The sequence below is a fragment of the Coturnix japonica genome, chromosome 5 (assembly GCF_001577835.2).
Source record: "Coturnix japonica isolate 7356 chromosome 5, Coturnix japonica 2.1, whole genome shotgun sequence".
NCBI lineage: Eukaryota > Metazoa > Chordata > Aves > Galliformes > Phasianidae > Coturnix > Coturnix japonica.
Window position 1 is genome coordinate 12,398,756 of NC_029520.1, and position 18,768 is coordinate 12,417,523.

Sequence of the window (18,768 nt, forward strand, 5' to 3'; positions counted from 1 at the left end):
GAGAGGGAAAAAAACACCGATTTTAATTCAAACTTGCAACACTTTTTAAGTCCTTCCTTAGTATCTTAGTGCTGTTTCTAATGCTTGAGAACAAGTTCCTCAGAGAGACTGGAAAAGAATTAAATTCCAAGCATTTCAATACCACTAATCCTGATTCCATTTTCAATACAGCCCTAATTTGCCAGGAGTAAATTCTGTTATTAAGACTTCAGTTCAGCATGCAGGATACAATACATTTATTGTTTGCTTAATGTTAAAAACATCAACAGGTACAAACGACTGGATTTTGCAGCATCTATAGAAACCATTCACTTTGGCACTTGATCAACATCAGTAAAAATTACAGTATTTCTGCTATCTCTTCCCTGCTATAAAAGTCTAAAATCATTACAATAACTGACATTTGCATGTGAAACTGGATGCTTCTGGGCTTTTCAGCTTAGTTTCTGCTTACATCGGGCACTTCTTTTCATGGTGGCCATTTTAAATATAAATATTTATATCTGGAGGAAACACAGCTTTCTGGTAGTTTGGTTTCTTTGCATGTTTTCCTAGAACTGACATAATGTGATTCTGGTAACAGCTGAAGCTCTCCCTTGCTTTGCTTACGAAACTAGTTTAAAAAAAAAAACAAAACACAAACGTAGATCTGCCTATAATACTTGTTTTCTATTGGTGACAAATAGAAAGCATTTCTTAAGATGCACAATCCTAACAAAACCAGCAATGAACAGAAATTACTGCTGAAAAAAAGCTTTACCAACTGCCTCTCCTTAAGAACAGCTAGATTCTTATCCTGTATTTTATATATGTATACATATATAAAGAGCTGACTTCCACAGAACTCCTGCAAAATAACTTCTCAGGCCAAGTATGGAATTCAAAACAGTTCCTACTGAGACACTCTGTGCCTATGAACTTAAAAGGTTACCGTCCACACTATCAGCTTGTTTTGCCGAAGTCATACGAGACATTTCAAGCAGCCTTCCAAACAAGTGCTGCTGTGCTGATTTAACCTGCTGCATCTGGAGTCTTCCCATAACGAAATATAGTTGGAAGCATGCACACAAGCACACTAGATTTGCAGTTTATATTTTAGATACATAACCAGGAAACATAAAATCCTACAGATAGATAGTTTTAGTTTAACCGTCACATAGATAAAGTCTCATTCCACGCAATTTAAAGACAAAGATTTAAAAATAATCCTGTTTATTTCTATATGTTGCTGCTCTGCAGTTTCTGGTTTTACAGCAGGCATACACTAAGACACTGATAGCAAAGCGAGATCAGTCCCTTGAGGCAGCAACTTACAAGTCTGCATTCATGCGAACACAGCACATGGACAGAGCTCAGGATGGGCCATGGATGGAGGCTCAGGCACCTGCACCTGCTATAGTGGGGTTTGGATTAAGCAGAACCCTCCGCTTGCACAAGTCCAGCTCTGTGAGCATCTCTAAACCCCCTAAATCAAGCAGGAAAGATGCACATTGCTGCTGCAAGTCCCACACCAACAATTAGCATAAAACTGCTAAACCAAAGGCTGACTTTTTGAAGGGAACTCCAGAAACGCCAAGCAATCCTGCAAGCCATCCTAAGCCACCTGACTGTGACCATTAGAACCAGCGATGAGGTCCATAATGGTGGTTTGTTGTTTGCTGGAGGCATTTGTGATTTCGATTGTGTATCTGACATAGCTCACAGGCCACACATTGATGTAGAAAAGTGGAACCTGACAACTTACATCATTTTGGGGAGGATTTTTTTTGTTTTGTTTTTAAAATCTGGTGCTGCATGCACTAAGCCTTGAATGCATTTATTTAGCAAGAGCATCCCAGTGAATGCATGTCCATATAAAGGCAGAGAGCACCCAATCACACCCGGGTATTTTACAGATGGTTCAGGCTGAAGTCAGTTAAATCCATATCTGACAGCCTACTGGGCTTGCCACATACCCTAGAGCTTTCAAGCTCATGGACTGGAGAAAAAATGTGAACATGTTCACAGCAATGATATTTATCATTAGCAATAATTTATTACTGATTTCTCATAATGAATCATTTTGCATTAAACTATGCGTGTGCCTGTACTGGATTCCAGAAAGAATCTAAATGGCCAACAAATCAGACACACGGATCACTTCACACAACTGAAGTCATCGGCTTAGTTTCTTTACCTAAGAATGATGCTTTCCTAAATAGAGCTAATAAGCAGGATGGACAGATATTTCTTCAAGCAAAAGTGCCATCCATGGGGTAGATCATTTTTCCAGGACCTGTTCACAGAGCAAAATGAGAAAAAAAAGGAATATAGGAATATTCATGATCTAATTCTCCTTCCTTCTTACCCTCTCACATATATCCTCCTACTTTCACGTGTGCAAGCCTCCTGTAAGGCGCAACAAAGGTCACAGGAATTTTAAGAATAATAGAAAATTGTGTTAAGATGAATATAAATTTCAGGGAATTTCTAATTTAATTGGTCAATATTAATGCACTCATAAGGGTCACACACTGCTTCATGATCTTTCTAGATAATTAAACAAAGAAGTATTCAACTTGGGGGTTTGGAGGGGTTTGTCCCAGTCTTTTGTTTGCTTAAAGAATGTAGCTTACAGATAAGTATTTAAAACTTATTATTTCTAGCAAGGGTGCTAAAGGCTCTATTAAAAGGTCCCAAGTTTTCATATAGTAAACATCTTCAAAGCCAACTTTAAATGATTAAGCCTCATCCTTTAGGAGGCTAATGTTACATGTAAACAAGATAATAAAATCTAACCCTTGTTTAGATTGATTGCAAGAAAGAACATTTCTCATCTCTGCTGTAGTAAATTAGAAACACAATATAAACAGCAGTAGACAGCTTATGCTTATATTTCTCCTAGGCTGGGATCACAAAAGGAAAAATATACACCATAAAGAATTTAACATCACCCAGCAACTAAGTGCCCCTCTTAAGAAAAGGTGCCCATTACTCAAGTTAAATGATGTTCTGAAAAAGCCATCAGTGAAACTGTTAAACAGACAAACTTTAATTGCTTTGCAAGTGCTGCCTTTCTCCCCCTGCTACAAAACTAAAAAATTCAAGCTCACTCTCTGAACTTGCAGCTTATCACAGAACAGGCAGCGAGCTGGTTGGTCTATCGGCAAAAGATTGCACACCTTTCAGTAGGATGTTAGGACAGGAGTCTGACAATCTCAGACAGTAACTAATATCCTATTTCCCATTGAGTTACCAACACTACATCAGCTCCCACACAACCCTGCAACACACAGCTGCCAGGGTCCAGATCACAGTCCCATCACAGCCACACGCATCCTCCTCAGGTCACATGAAAAAAACTATGTGGCACAAACTGTGCCTGAGAAGCACACAAAGAAAGCAAACTCACTAGCTGACAGAGCCAGTCAGCAAAATGCCTGGTATGGATGTAGCTATACCAACAAAACTGAGCCACATTTGGCAGCAGCACTTCCTCTAGTACAGCCTTCCCTTTGTACGCAAGGAGACATAATTATGGAAGTAAGCACACCATGAAAAAAGAACAAGTGCACAAACCAGGAAAAAGCAGACTCTTAGTCAGCAATTATGGGAATACTGTCGGTTCATGTCACTTTGAGAACAGGGATAATTCAGGACAGCACAACGAGATGGGCTCTGAGCTCTCACTGCAGAGCCAAGCTCAGCAGTGCCTGAGGATGTGCTGCCACATTTGTAGCATTTCTCCTCATCACAGAGTGCAGGGCAAAGGGCCCAGCCAGCCTCTATGCTTTACTGCCCTCTGCACCCAGGCATGGCTAACCCCTTCCTGCAACCGCTCACAACCAAGGCAGAGGGCAGAGAAAAGCAATCAGCACTGCTGCTGCTGCTCAAACCTAACTGCTCTAAGCCATCAGTTGGAGAGACCTGAATGTGTCATGCAGTGAGAGGCAGAGAACAGCAGACACCAAAATGAGACTGACTGACTTTCCCTGCAGGACTGGTCTAAAAAAGAAAACTAAAGTTTGTTTTCCTCACTTTAAGCAAAACTGTGAAACGAAGGCCATGCTGAAGCAAACTGCCCAGGGTGCATCTGGAAAAAGGAAAAAGAACAGCAGGGATGTTAACTGTCACAGAATTCAGGAGCAAAGCTTTCAGGAGCACACTGCAGGTTGTGGTTTCTCTCTCATTACTGGGGCAGCAGCAATTATCCAGGAGCTGAACAAGGCAAAGAAACAGCACACAAGAGCCACAAGACACCAACTGCTCCAAGCCACAGTAAGTCATTGGGCTGAGCTGCCGTCATCTGCAGGCATCACAGTTTCAGATCAATAACCAGGAATAACCCACCGAAAACAAAGACAGTGTGGCACTGCTGATCATCATAGAAATAAAACATTCTGAGCAATATTTTCATGTGTGTATATAGGCACTTTTAAGAATCATGTTCAATTGCTATAATTTTTAAATGCAAGTTAGCATGCAATGCTTCCTGTGGCTCATCAGAGTATTGATATGATCACTTACTGCAAAATCCATGGGAACCATGAATAAGTTAAAGAGAAAAAACAACAACAACAAAAAGTATTTCCGAGTTGGAGATGTTCCTTGGCTACAGAACTGTCAGCTCACCACCAAAAACCAGCCACTGAATGACACTGGGAAACTGTGAAGAGGCTCTCAGAGAAGTCAGCCAGAGGGTGGTGGAAAACCATAAAATGTAGGCTAAGACATCAAACTCTGCCCTAGGGAACATTTACATAAGAAGACAAAAAAGAAAAGTTCCTCAGATAGCTTTATAACTGCTTTCCTTTTTTGTCCTTGAAGACTGGACCCATCTTTACCAGAATAGATTAGAAGAGACATTGCTTCTGAAAGTAGAAGCAATATTTTTGGAAGAAAATGTGCAGCACAATTTCTACCCTCTCTCAGCAATACCTTCCCAAAAAAATGAAGAAAAACAAAGTACAAGAAAAAAAGATTCCAAGGGTTAGAAAAACATTATTCATTTCTGCTGCAGAAAAATCCACACTGCACAAAATAGCATGGACTCTGCTGCATCATCTTTCAGAAGCATCCTCGGGTATCCCCACCCAGGGCTCCAAGTGTTCATAAACCTGTGAGAACAGCATAGAAGCTGCCTGTATAGACTGCAGTGATACACGTTTGGCACCTGCCTCTGCCACTGCCACACTGAGTCTGAGCTCAGAACATCAGCACAGAGGTGGCTGCTGATGGATGGCCGCAGACAGAAGAGTATCAGTGTTTGGAACAGACAAAATTCTGTTGCCACAGCACAGGGATGAATGCTGACTAGGGACGGGCAACAAAAGAGCCCCTGTGTACCACCACTCATCACTACTCCGCCACTGAAACTACTTACACTGATAGGAGTATCTATAAATTATACTTACTGCATTTCATATTTGTAATGCATTACTGTGTGAAGAGAAGGGAAAAAAAAAATAGAGAAAAGTTAAAGTGGGGCAGTTTTTGTTCCTTGGCTTTACTTTCCAGCTTGGACTTATTTAAAAAAATAAAAAGAAAAAAAGGAAAAGAAAAATATTCTGTTTCAAACAGTTGTTTGGCACTGCTACTTGGATTGCCAAAGAGAACAAGCAAGTGATAAACAGTACAAAGCAAAGAAAAGCAAAGATGCCTTCTAAAGTAAGAGCTGAACAATTATGAACATAAAAACCCTTTCGATTTTGAACTGATGTTAAAAACAGGTTCTTCAGTACACGCTGCACCCACAGGCATGTGATCACAATTTGGATTCGGGTATTGTGCATTTACTGCATGGAGGGAGGGGGGGAAAAAAGCTCACATCAGAACTTTTGAACAGCTGGCACAACAGGTCCAAAAGGATACAGTACCCATAGCATAGCATGAACTTTCCTCCCCCATCTCCTTTCCAAAAAGCAAGTCAACATACCAACTAAACCATAAATGAAATTTTCTGGAGAGAAAGTGGTATGGAACATGTTTAAAGGGAATTTTATCTGCTCTGAAAGCCAAATATTCGAGGAACAGTGCTTGCTTTTGCATTGCATGTAAAATGTACTAGGCACATAACCTAAACAAAAGCTCTCCAACCAATACGGTGGGGGGGGGGGGGGGGGGGGGGGGGGGGAGAGGGAGGGTGGAACTGAAAAGCAAAACAGCATGGAAAAGCTTGCATAGGAGTTGATTTTCATAATGCATTTCTAAATCAGAAGCTCTTGTGAAAAGGAGCCAGGAAGTGGCTGCAACAGTCACAGAATCAGTCCATTCCATTAAGATACAACTTGGGAGTTTTCACCCCTGCATTCATCCCTGCCCAGTGCAGGTCAGCACCAAAAACATCAAGTTCAAATAACACGTAGTAGAGATTAGTACAGCAAAAGCTTTGAACATAAGTATGTCTTTGGTAGCACTTCTGACAGGTAGGCAGGTTAAGAGGGTTTTCAGACCTGATTTTTCTATCAAAGCCAGACTGAACCCAGCTTCTTCATTGATGCTATCAGCTTCAGGGAGTTCCTTTCACACAAGATCCATCAGACATACTGCCGTCTGCATCAAGAGAAAACAGGCTACTTTCTAGCCAGATTAACCTGCTACCTTAAACTGCCACATTTAAAACTACATGCACACACACCCAAGGATATTTTACAGGGACTATGTTTGTGAATGTGTATTCTAGGGCTCCTGCTACCACTACTGATAGGGAGCCCTTCAGGACTGTCATCTGTCATACTCCGTACTGTGGTCTATCTGCACTCCATGACCCAAAGCCTTCATCACCCCACCATGTGCAGCTGCAGCTCTCACCCCAGCCTGTTGCTAACCAGCACTCCTGGATATGTCCAGCACGCAGCCCTGGGCAGCAGCACAAGCATTCCAGGGCCAGAACAGTTTATTCCTAGTTGTTTGTAATTGGCATGGTAGGATTTCTCAGTGCTTTGTTTCAGAAGAAAATTAAGCTAAAAACGCCAGATGTTTGGATAAAAGAAGGGAACTGTAGAAAACTGCAAAAAAGTGACAGATGCTGAGTTACCTCAGTGGCCATTACAGTCTCTTCTGTTGTTGCCCACAGGACGAGCACCTGAAATGCTATTTGTATATATAAAGCTGGTCTGAGATTACTGGGGGAGAAATAGGCAGGACGCAGCAGCTCGTTGGCTCAACATTCAGAGTATCAATTAATTTTGAATGCACTGTTAAAGAACATATTTCTTTCAGGTATCTTGGCAGGAAGCATTCAGCAACACATGAAGAACTCACAGACAACACTGTATTCTAAACAGGTCAGCACACATAACAGGCAAGAAGCCCCTTCCTTTCCAAAACCAGAAGTTGAGGGGTCTGTGCAGACCCCTGATAGTCATCTTCTGGCCACTGGGGCAGCCACACTCACTTGATTCTTTGTTTACTTCTCAGCAGACCTGTACTGGCTGGGCTACTCCAGAACCACCATTTCTCTCAGCACTCTGGCAAAGCCCTGATCATCATCAGCAGGTTAAAAGGTCAGATTGGAGAACCAGTCAAACTTCTTTACAGCACACGCTCAACAGGCAGGGCCAGGGAACGTCACCAGGGACTTTCAGCATAGCCACTACTAACCTGTCTTCATGTCTCTGGATCTGCAAAATGCCAGAACATGCAAAGAAAACGTGCCATGCTTCCAGGTGCTACCTTTATAGAAGAGTCCCTCAGCCTTCGACAAACTGCTGTAACCTTACAGACACAGATAATTCCTGCCTTAAGAGGCACAATAACACAGCAGTTTTTTCATTCCTGGGACACAAAACCCACTTTGTTAGCAACAGGTACCAACACAACTGCTGCAAGTTCCCAAATGAACTGAACCATGCTCCTGCAAACATTTTACTTTTCCAATAGCTACAAGGCTGTCCACTAGCACAACTCATGGCATAACGCTGAAAAATTTAATCAGAAGTGACAGGAATATATAGACATAGAGGTGAAAAAAAGAATGGGAAGAAAAACGGGTGAAGCTGAAAAATAGAATGAGCAAGAAAAATAAAGTTTGTTCAGAAAACAAGAATCTTGGACTCAAGCCACTTAGACACTTTCTTAGACACTGTCTAAGTGGACACCACTACTTATATACTTTCTTACCGAAGCTTCAGTACAGTTCCTGTAAGTGACACTGACCAAAACCTTCAGGTCAAAGTATCTCCAGTGAAATTTTTAAATGTGCTATACAAGCAGAAAGGTCAGATGTTTCCACCTCCCCTTAGCATTGGCAAGGTTATCATTACACTGCCACTGCTGTGAAACAAATCCAGTCATCTACAATTGCACCACAGAGAAGATGGCTCTGCTGAAAACAGGGCAGGGCCTGCACCTACTGGGGTGTGCCAAGCGAAACTCATCAGCATCACAGCATATGACTAAGCTTGTATTTCGGTACATCACTACTCAACCACCAAAGAGAAATTAAGGGTCACTTCTTTTTATCTCACCCCCAAATACACAGCAAAGTAAGTTATCTACACATTGAAAATGAAGTTTAAGGAGCCCTAATGGGAAAAAAGCCGCCACAACACAAAATGCCAACTTTTCATACAGGATAATGACTTGGAAGATTCTATGCAAGTTTACAATATGTCAGGTGAAAAATAGTGATAATTAGGATTCTATTTCTAAAAATAGAAAGGTAGAAAGGCAGATACATGTGACAGACTACTCATGTGAATACAGTCCTGTAAAGATAAGCGAATATTTAATGCAAATCTTGTCTTTTCTGTTTAATTCTAGTTATGAGGGGATAATATGCCTTTTGTCAATACTAATACCTTCTAATGACTAGGGACAGAACCACTGAATAGATTTCACTTTACATTCCCTATACCTGGCAGAAAAGAGAAAAGCTTCTTTAAAGCTCTTCTATACTTGGCAGAAAAGAGAAAAGGGTATATTTTCAACAAATTTGGTATGGAGCTAATGGGCTACAGGTCAGGATGTTCTGCATATTGTCTACAGGACAACCAGTTAGGCAGACAGACAAGGAAAGCCTTCCCATTTTTTGTTTCTCTGCATGCTACTGCAGTAGAGCCAATAAATATGAAAAGTAGGTACTCAAGCACTTTGTGAGCTAGAAGAGCAAAAAATCTGTCATAGATCAATGTTTACTTCTTGTACAGAAATGCAAACCTGCTACACTATGTATGGCATTCCTTAGAAATCAGTTAAGTAAAAGCAATACTTATACAATTATACAGCTATTCTCCAGAAGACAATATTTGTGGTTATATTAGGTTGAGACTTCAAATCAGCCAGGACAGCTTAAGCACAAGTATCCTATTAAAGTTTTGGTCAGTCACAACCTGTTGAATGTTTCACTTCCCAAAAAATCCACAAAGTTTTACTTTCAAAGAACAAGAGAGATTCAAAGCTATCAGCTTTACCTGACTGTCTGATGCACACAAGCACTTTATCAGAAAAAGCTGAGTCAAGAAGCCATGAAACAGCACTAAGTCACCTGTGTGCTTATCTCTCAGGTTGAACCTTGGACTTCTCATAACACATAGAAGTGTCTCACCTTGCTCTGAGGTAGCTGTGTAATTCCTTTGGTTTGATGCACAAAGAACATGGTAAATGGGAGACTACTATTTTGGTTCCATAACTGAGACTGAAGGTGCTTCTACACAAGTTACCAATAACATCAACTCATTCATTAAGTCTAGTAGTAGCTAAAGCAGCAGCAGTAAGCTTATTCAGTGGTATATATTTAAATGTATGCATAATTAAGGCATTAAAATATAACAAAATTTCTGTCGTTATCATGAAAAACTTTGTTGGACATTATACACACATATTCAGAAGGAAATCACAACTCCTTCCTCAGTAAAAAAGAATATGGAAATTAAATAACCCTGCACTTTGTATTTTTGCCTAAGAAAGTGAAAGCTAAAGCCCCTGTAGGTCTCCTTCCTAACATAAACACAGAGAAGAATACTTCCCAGTGTGGAGTTTCAGCCCCAGACCAGAAGTAAACCCAGAAAGAAGTGCCTGCTCCAAGCAAGGGGCCCATATTCACCTCTGCTGCCCACATCCAGAACTATGGCAAGCTCTTGGTGTGCAACACAGCTGCTTTGCAACTCCCCAAACCACCCTTCTTCAAGGACTGCTATCAGCCCCAGGACAACTTAACTCTGCATGGAAGGACAATGTACTGAACTGCCTGTAGTCAGCATCCCACTGAGCTCTCCTCCTGGGAAAGCAGTACTCCTGAAGCAGTAAAGCCAGCCCCCCTCTGCATGCTACTCCATATTTAACTTCACAATTCAGACACAAAACATTCATTAAAATTACACCACAAAGAATATAAAAAGCAATTCTTCTTTCCTCAGCAAGCACCAAGGCAGGTTGGCCTAGCACGTATTAACCTATTTGTCTGTCTACTTATCTAGGTATCAGAGTCACAAATAAGATGCAGCTGACCTACAGCGCTGGCCATCTTACTGTACGGTATGAAGTAGCTCAGCAGCATGTGTCGGAGAGTATTACGTTACTCATCACCCCTCTGTCGCAGTTCAGCTCAGATACCTACTCCCAAATATATACCAGATAGCCAGGACGAGACCCAGCACTTCATTAAATATTTGGCACATTGTCTAAAATTACCTTTGACACACAGGGTTATTTATACATCATGGCACACTGCATGCCGCTGTGACGAGATAGCATCACATAATACTGCATGTCAAGAATGCAAGCAACAGATTTAAGCCAATGCCTGCTTCAAGACACTTTTACAAGGAAGCCCATCAGAAACTGAGTAATATCCGTTTTATGCACTGAAAAACGTATGCTAGTCATTTCCAGGAAATAAAGTCAACCACCCTAACCTTTCTGCTCTCTCTCTCATATACCCCCACTGCAACAACAGAAAGGAGTTTCTTTTGTCTTAACAGGTTTGCTATGAGGACTTGCTGAGTCCCAAACATAAGCCTAATTCTTCCTAATGTATTTGGTAGGACACTAATGTTGACTTGGGGCAAGGGCAGTGTTTGAAAGAGTAATTACGACAAGAGGTATTTGGTTACATACACTGACTTTGGTTTTGAATATGCACCAATAGCTCATGTTTATGGAGCTTGTTTCCAAGCCTTAAAAGCGCACATTTCTGATATTCATTCAACCACATTAATGCTCTGAATACAAATACCATACAGAGGAGTGTCAGCTGTTATTTAAGACATCCACAGATAGAAAAGGAAGGAACCTACATTTTGCATTCATCCTACAAAGCATAACCATGATATCTGACAAATATCTCCAGACTTCAATATTCTGCTGTTTCTACAGCTGTGTAATTATCTTAGCAATTTTCTGAAGTTATAGCAGCACAGCACAGATGACAGTCATAGGTATTCATTGCGCTCAGCGTAAAGGAAAAACCAAATACTGAGCTGAAAACTTTGGATTTGAATCTCAGAGAGAAACAGATTCTATGAATTATCCAAATCAAAATATAACCCTCCATCAGCAGCTCATTTAGCCCAGCTAGATGGGAAAAAAAGGCCTGGAGAAATAAGTGCTCTTCTCAGGATGCTCCCTCCTTTACAATCTCTCACAGGTGAAACTCAGCTGCAATTCAAGTGTACAGGTATAGACTGTGCTGGACTGACAGACAATGTGAAGTGACAAGAACAAATATATTGTTAAAAATATCAGCACTAACCATACACTTGTTACCATGAAGCCAAGTCCAAGCACCTCCTGCAGAACAAGCTCTGAATCTTCTACTAATCAGTTCAGGCTACAAATTAAAATTATTCTCCAGCTCAGTACAGGGTGACACAGCAGGAAGAAAATTCATAATGAAAAGCCTGATAATAAATGCATGCAATAGATGACTCTTTACAGAAGGAAGCTGATCTCATATGAAAGCAGAAAACTAAAACTACCTACTACCTATACTGGAGTTTACAAGATAATGTGTAATGAGAGGAGTTTTTTTCAGATAGAAAAAGCGTCAGCTGAGAGCCCTGCATTATATTTTGAACTCCTCCCTTGCTTTTAGCAACTGCCTTCAGAGACTGTATTTGTTTCTCTAAATCCATCCATGCACGCAGGTGCAAAGGCTCAGGGCACTGTACATCCCTAACAACTCTAACAGATGGGACTCACCTCAGCCAATAGCACAGATTATAGTTACTGCAATACACACTCAGCCAATTAGATGCAAATAAGAATTCCACTATCTGCCAAACCCAAGTCTTCTCAGAGGGATGGGAGAAAAAGGCATCTCCTGCTTCAGCTTTTGCTTTGCTTTTTATTAATTTGTTGCTGGACATCATTTGATTTGCAGACAACAGACGGGGAAAACATGCCATAAGGATTTAAAAGCCTGTCAACTGCCAGTTGGAGTTGACTATTCAGGTAATATTCAGGACAGCAAAATACATTATCTAAACTAAACAGTATTTTGATGCACTCAGTCTTTCTAAAGAAACACTATTAAAACAGTCTTCCCTCATGCAAATTTTATGGATACAAGGCTGAATTACAGTAAGGCTATTTAAAGCCAGTTAAATACATACCCACATATTTCCAACAAAAATTTCACATGGCTTTGGAAATTCTATTTTTATCCTTGGCTACGTCAGTTACACAGAAAGATAAACTCTAACACCACCTTCAGCATTACTGGAGTCTTCATGGGCAATAAGCTGCGAGCTTAAAAGGTCTGAGAAGGGTTTATCGTGGACTAAAGGATCCAAAGAACCTACTATTTAAGAAGCCAAAACTCTGTAACATGCATTTACAGTCGTTTTAAAATCTAAACTGGTAGCATCCACTTGGCTGAATGTAGCATGTGAAGAAAATACTGCCTTTGTTTGTCCATACCAATGCAGATACCAGAGACAAGAACAAAGAGTTAAATCTAGTTGACACATTCCCAACACACATTTTGATAAACCATCTGCCTGAAAATTCCCAAGCAGCCTTTGGCCACCAATTAACACAACGTAGCAAGGTGCCCACAAAGAGCCAGGCAGCTGAAGACTAAAGCCAGGAGCTGCCTACAGAATTGTTCCCCCCTCAGAAGTTTTTACCATCACAGATCTAAGATGGAAAAAGCAACAGGAAACAAACACAAGTACAGGAAAGTCTGAACTTGAGTGAAGTTTCAACCAGTAACTTTATGAAGTTACATTTCCTAGTTACATCTGAGTTACTGGGACACTGAGATAAACACAATTAGAAGCTGAGGTGATAAGCAAAGACAGTAGCATCTATCAGAATTTGTGCTGTGGTAGCATCTGCCTTTCCTGACAAGGACCTGTGTTTCTTCACCATGTCCCTGCATCTCACATATGAGATTGCCCCCAAGTATTTGGAAGGGAAAACAACTTCCTGAATAAAACCCAAATTCACTGAACTGTTGCCTGGAGCAGGAAATGGGCCTGACAACATGTACTTCTCAGACTTAAGCCTAAGTCAGTTTTTTTCCTTTCATGGACTTAAGAGTATAAACATGACTAAAGATCATTTTGGGGAAGTTTTCACTTGCTTGTAAATGCAAGTATGCATAGATGAAAGAGTTATTCTTAGTCATCTTCTCCATGTCAAAAATAAACCCAGCCATTTTCAGAATGTGTCACAATACAATATTAACTGTGTATCTGCAGTCACTGAATCAGTGAACACTTAATGGCCTTAATTTAGAATACCCCTGTTTTCTGGAAACAGTCTAGCCTCTGGTGCTGGAATACCCCGAACTACTAATACCACTTCTGAAGGAGTCGATCTGTCAGCATAAACACCTCTAAAACCAGTCCTAGTGACAAGCAAGCCAAACAGCATGTCATGTCATTCCACCACCTCCCCCCCCCAGCAGCCTGGCTGCCAGACACAGAGCAGAGGCTGCATTTCTCAAATTTATGGCAAGTACACGAGGACTCTTCAAACAGAAAGAAGTATAGCAAAACAATTTGCTCTCATACAAAGTGCACACTGTAAGTGTATATTATACAAGTACGTGTGTGTTATACATATGTAAGAGTGCCAGGCTGCCTTTACAGAGACACAAAGCCATCCTCAGCCATCCTGTAACTCGCTGACCATGGACACAACAGGAGAACAAGCTGAAAAAACAGAAGCACCACACAGGAAAGCAGACCTCAATTTCAGTCACCTGACATCACCTTCATCTCAAGGGAATCAAAACACACCACACTCCTAAGAAGTACAGCCTCTTCCAGTAGAAAGCCAGATTTCCTGCTGACACAAGGGGAATCCAACCCATCTGAGGAACAGACACATGTTACCAAGGTCTCACAACAAATGTTACAGCCACGTGGAAGAGTCCCAGTGGGAAATACGTAGCATTTGAAAGCTTTCCCTTGAGTTTTCAAGATACTAATTATAAAATACCAGAGCAGTGAGACAGCTGGAGCAGATACAAGGTATGTGTTAAAAGAGGTGAAAGACTTGATTGCTAGCTGGCTTCTCAGTGAACATGCTTCACCTCTCATTTTTTGGCTTCCTGCAACCACAAAGAAAGCCTCTCATCTCCACATTTCTCGTGAGACATGGGCAACAGACAGGAAAACCTTAATTCAGAATACCTAAGGAAGAAAGCAGAATCTTCTCAGATGATGCCTGCTTCTAGATTTGAGACAAAAGCAAAGGAAATCAAAACTCCTTACAAGAAGTGCGACCACCGCAATATCAGACACTTCATACTGCTCTACATCTTCATCTTCAGGTTAAGGAAGGCAACAAAGAACAAGGAAAGGAAATGCAGAGCTGAGAAAGTTGAGAACACAGTATTTCTCTCTCTCCTTTGTTGTTTTTTGTTTGTTTTGTTTTTGTTAAACATTTAGAAAGCCAGTGATGAATTTGCCCACATTTATAGACAAGCAGAACAAGTCAGACATTTGCTGTAGACCACAGGGGAAGAAGAATCTGAATGCAGCCTGTCTTCACTGCTCATTGTAAGCTGTATCTCCAGTTCCTTCTTCAAGTCAGATGAAGAAAACAGCAGTTACCAATATCAAGCAGCATTTTAAAGCCCTCCTTGTCAGGTATTAAATTATTTAATATGTTTAATTAACATGAAGGGGTTAATACATGTTTTGCTGAAAGGCAAAATAGAAAGAAACACACAAGTGAACGTGCAAGTCGGCCCAGCCACAGAAGAGCCTCCCAGCACACAGCCCTGCAGGAACCAAGATTCAGGGAAAGGACTGAAAATTTCTAAAGCCAAGGCTTGAGCTGCAAAAACACCATTACACCAGTAATACAAGTAGGTGTGCCCACCTCAGAGAAGCTGATGTCCCCCGGCATATGTTACTGGTGATCCCAGCCCTGTGCTACTGCCACTGCAGACTCTGCTATCTGCCCCAGGGGGAGGCAGAGGTGATAAGGAGGAGGTGGGGTGAGATTCAAGTCAAGAGAGTAAAGCTGCTAATTACTGCTCTGGGCAGCAAGAAGATACAAAGTACAAAGATAAAAACAGCACTTGTCCTAATGACAACTTCTTTCAAGCAGAGAATGGTAGAATTATTTTTCACATTTCCATTTGATAAAGAAGTGAAACATGACAAAAAAAACCCAAGCTGGAACATAAGACTTGGTTTGAGTAAAACGTGAGTCAAGCATGCGTCCAATGTTAAGTGAGTCAGTGTGATTTTAATTCTCAAAACGTTTACTGACTTTATAATAGGTAGAGAAAAAAATCAAGTGACTACCTCCAGATCTTGGAGAATAAGTTGGATGGTACCACAGAACAGTATTTTAAAAGAGAGTTTTCCATATGACCTGTCCTCCAGAAAGAATAAAACCATGAAAAAAACCAAGTATTTCAAATTCATCAGACATGGGCAAACATGTATTTGAAGTGCTCGTGTATATGATAAGAGACATGAATGCCAGTTGGTCATTGGATAATCTGTTTTCCACCCATGTAATATATTTAGCAACCAATATAGAATGGCGAAATGAAGGAAGCAAGATGCCCTCTTTTCTCCCTGATGAAGGTACTTTGTGAACATCAATTACATGTTAATATCCCTGGGAGGCAAGTGTGACAAGTCTTATTAAGCCATTTTAAAGATTAGGACACTGAGTCACAGTGCCAGATTAAGAACTTCCTCAAAACCAAGAGCAGAGTCAGAGGGGGGGGCAGCTGCACCCCAGCAGGGCCTGGGCAGCATGAAACCACAGTGCTGTTCTGCCTTGTTACAGGAGTTGGAGTCTCTAAGAAAAAAAAAGAAAAAAAAAAGAAAAAAGAAAAAAAAAGAAGAAGCCCTACACTCATATGCACTTTCCTGGCTATGCCAGCACGCCTCAATTCTGACCTGCAGGGACCATCTTTAGATGCAAGAATGCAGTTCGGTTTCCACACTCAGATCGCATTTTGGCTGAAAGCACCAACAAGGTTGCCAATTGTAAACGGTTTTTCAAGTCAGCAGAACCCTTCAGATCCTTCCCGATAAGCGAGTTAGAAGGGAACTGAAAACTTTTTGATAATGGATCAACCACATAAGCCTGGGGCAAGTAAATCAGCAATCAGGAGTCCCGAAGCCCAACCTACGGCCAGCTACGTGTATTCAAATCACATGCTGAATTTACACATTCAAAAAAAAAAAAAAAAAAAAAAAGCAAGGAACATGAGAAGACAATTACTATCGTAGATTAAGGCATACTTCAAAGCACAGACGAAGACCCAGCAGATGCCATATTCAATTAACACAGAAGGTGCGCAGGGAAGGGTGCTATTACGCTCATTAGCACACTCACTAGGACACGTCCGAACTAATAGCCCACTTTAGCGCCGCAAAACGTTTGGAAAGCATTTCCCAGCCTTAATCGCGGGATACTTACGAAGTAACACTGCGTCTCCCTCCGACTAAGCGCGAGAACCCCCAAACTGCCCCGCCTGGCACCGGCACTTAGCCGCCCAAGCAGCCGCTCAAGCAGCCGACCGGCACCCGCCCGCACCTTATCACGGTACAAAACGCCGCGGCCCCCGGAGCTTCCACCCGCCGCACCTGCTCCGCCCGCAGCGCGACCCTCGAGGCGGAGTATGACCCTACCGCTGCTGGCGGCGCCGCTCCGCATGCTGCCCTCCGCTCGGCACAGCACGGCTCGGCGCGGCTGGGGCGGGGCCGGGGCGGGCGGAGGCGGGCCGGTAGCCCCAGCCCCGTGCGAACCGCGCCGGGCGCCCCGAGCCTCCAGCAAGGTGCACGGAACCACCGCGCGCAGTGGGAGCTTTTACCGCGCCCCCTCGTGGCTCCGCGGGCCGGGGCCGTTCGGGCGCCCACCTGCGGGCTCGGATCGGGCTCCGCGTTCAGCCCGACGGGGGAGATTTCCTCCTTCACGGCATTGCAAATTGGAGAAGTGGGAGGCCGTCACTGCGTCCGGCGGAGCTTGAAATAGGGAACCCAGAAATGACTTTCCTTTGTTTAGACTCGGTATTTGAGGAAGCTGAAGGCCTGTCACATATTAGGAAGGTTTAATGCTACGAGTACATGGAAAAACTACCAGAAATAAAGGACTGTGATAGAGCGAATGTTGTTCGTGCTACAGTTGCTTGGTTTTGATCAACACAACCATCTTGCTAATGTGGAAGTAAGGTTTCATAAAAGAAAGGATGCAGAAATGAATTGGAGTCACTCAACTTACTGCAGCAAGGAGGGGAAATGCTCTGTGGGCAAAGCACGTATCTAAATGCTTGATAAAAAACCTCAGCAGACTCTATGGTTCCATGTAGGTAACTGACAGCATTCATAAATGCTTTGACACGTGCCACACAGCCACCGTACCCTGAGTGACCTGGGAGGTGCCTGGAGGAGCAGGACACTTGGCTCTCAAGATAAGGAGCTACCTGAGCTATCTCACATTTGCTTGCCCTGAACCAAATGTAAAACTGCCTGGGAGAACATGGAGAGAAACAGGGTAAGGAGCTGTGGCCCTGCTCACCTACACAGCTGGGTGAAGCACAATCCGTAAGGAGCCGAGCACTCAGCCAACCCTCTGAAATCATTTCTCAACATCAGGGTACTCTGCACAACAAAATTTCTCTCATTTGGGTTGAAATGTGTCTTCGAGCTTCTTGAGTCTTTCTTGGCTGAACCTCACTTTTATTCGGTCATTTACTTTTGAGTTGCAGTATGTTTATCTGGCTTATATAACTATGGGAGAGTATGTGTACTTTTCCCTTAAAGTGATATAAGTAAAACAACAACAACAAAGAAGGTACATATCATTTTCCTCTTATCAGAAAGAATGCAGATCTTTAGCAGCCTTGAGGAAAACAAGAACAAAGAATGAGAAAATGCTCTTGGCAAACTTTCAGCAGAGGTAATCTGTAGTTAGCAGGGAATGGGTGTGTAATAAAGAAATGGTATCAGCCTGACTGAAAGTCTTCCTAGCTTAGGCCCAGCACTGGGAGCAATGTGGAAGAGTTTCCTCCACAGAGAACCCAGAAAATACAAAGTCAAACTTAATTTAACCTCCCCTGGAAAATATTCCAAAACTTTCTTCTTTAGGAACGATGCTTACAGCACTGACCTCCTGTGCACCTCTTCACCTTTACCAGGGCTGCTCCTCCCTCCATTCCTCTCAGTAGTTTCTAAGTGTAAAGAAAAGCAACCCTCTCCTGCCAAATGCCTCCAGGGTGTCTCAGCACACCCTGAAGAAGGGAGGCATGTAGAGGGCTGCACACACCAGGGAGACCTTGTTCTAGTGCCCATGGTCAGTGTGTTTGCTGATTAAATACTTGGCCTTTGAAAATGGCCAGAAGATGAATGTACAGTTCACACTCGC

The 18,768-nt window shown here is 42.2% G+C and overlaps 1 protein-coding gene across 1 annotated transcript in view; it reads right to left on the reverse strand.

The window, feature by feature from the left end:
- Positions 1 to 17,162, reverse strand: part of MICAL2 (microtubule associated monooxygenase, calponin and LIM domain containing 2) — a 119,040-nt gene extending 101,878 nt beyond the window's left edge. The window contains exon 1 of the mRNA XM_032445211.1: positions 17,037 to 17,162. The gene's annotated coding sequence lies outside the window, so the exon portion shown is untranslated. The remainder of the gene's footprint in view (positions 1 to 17,036) is intronic.
- Positions 17,163 to 18,768: the final 1,606 nt, after the last annotated feature.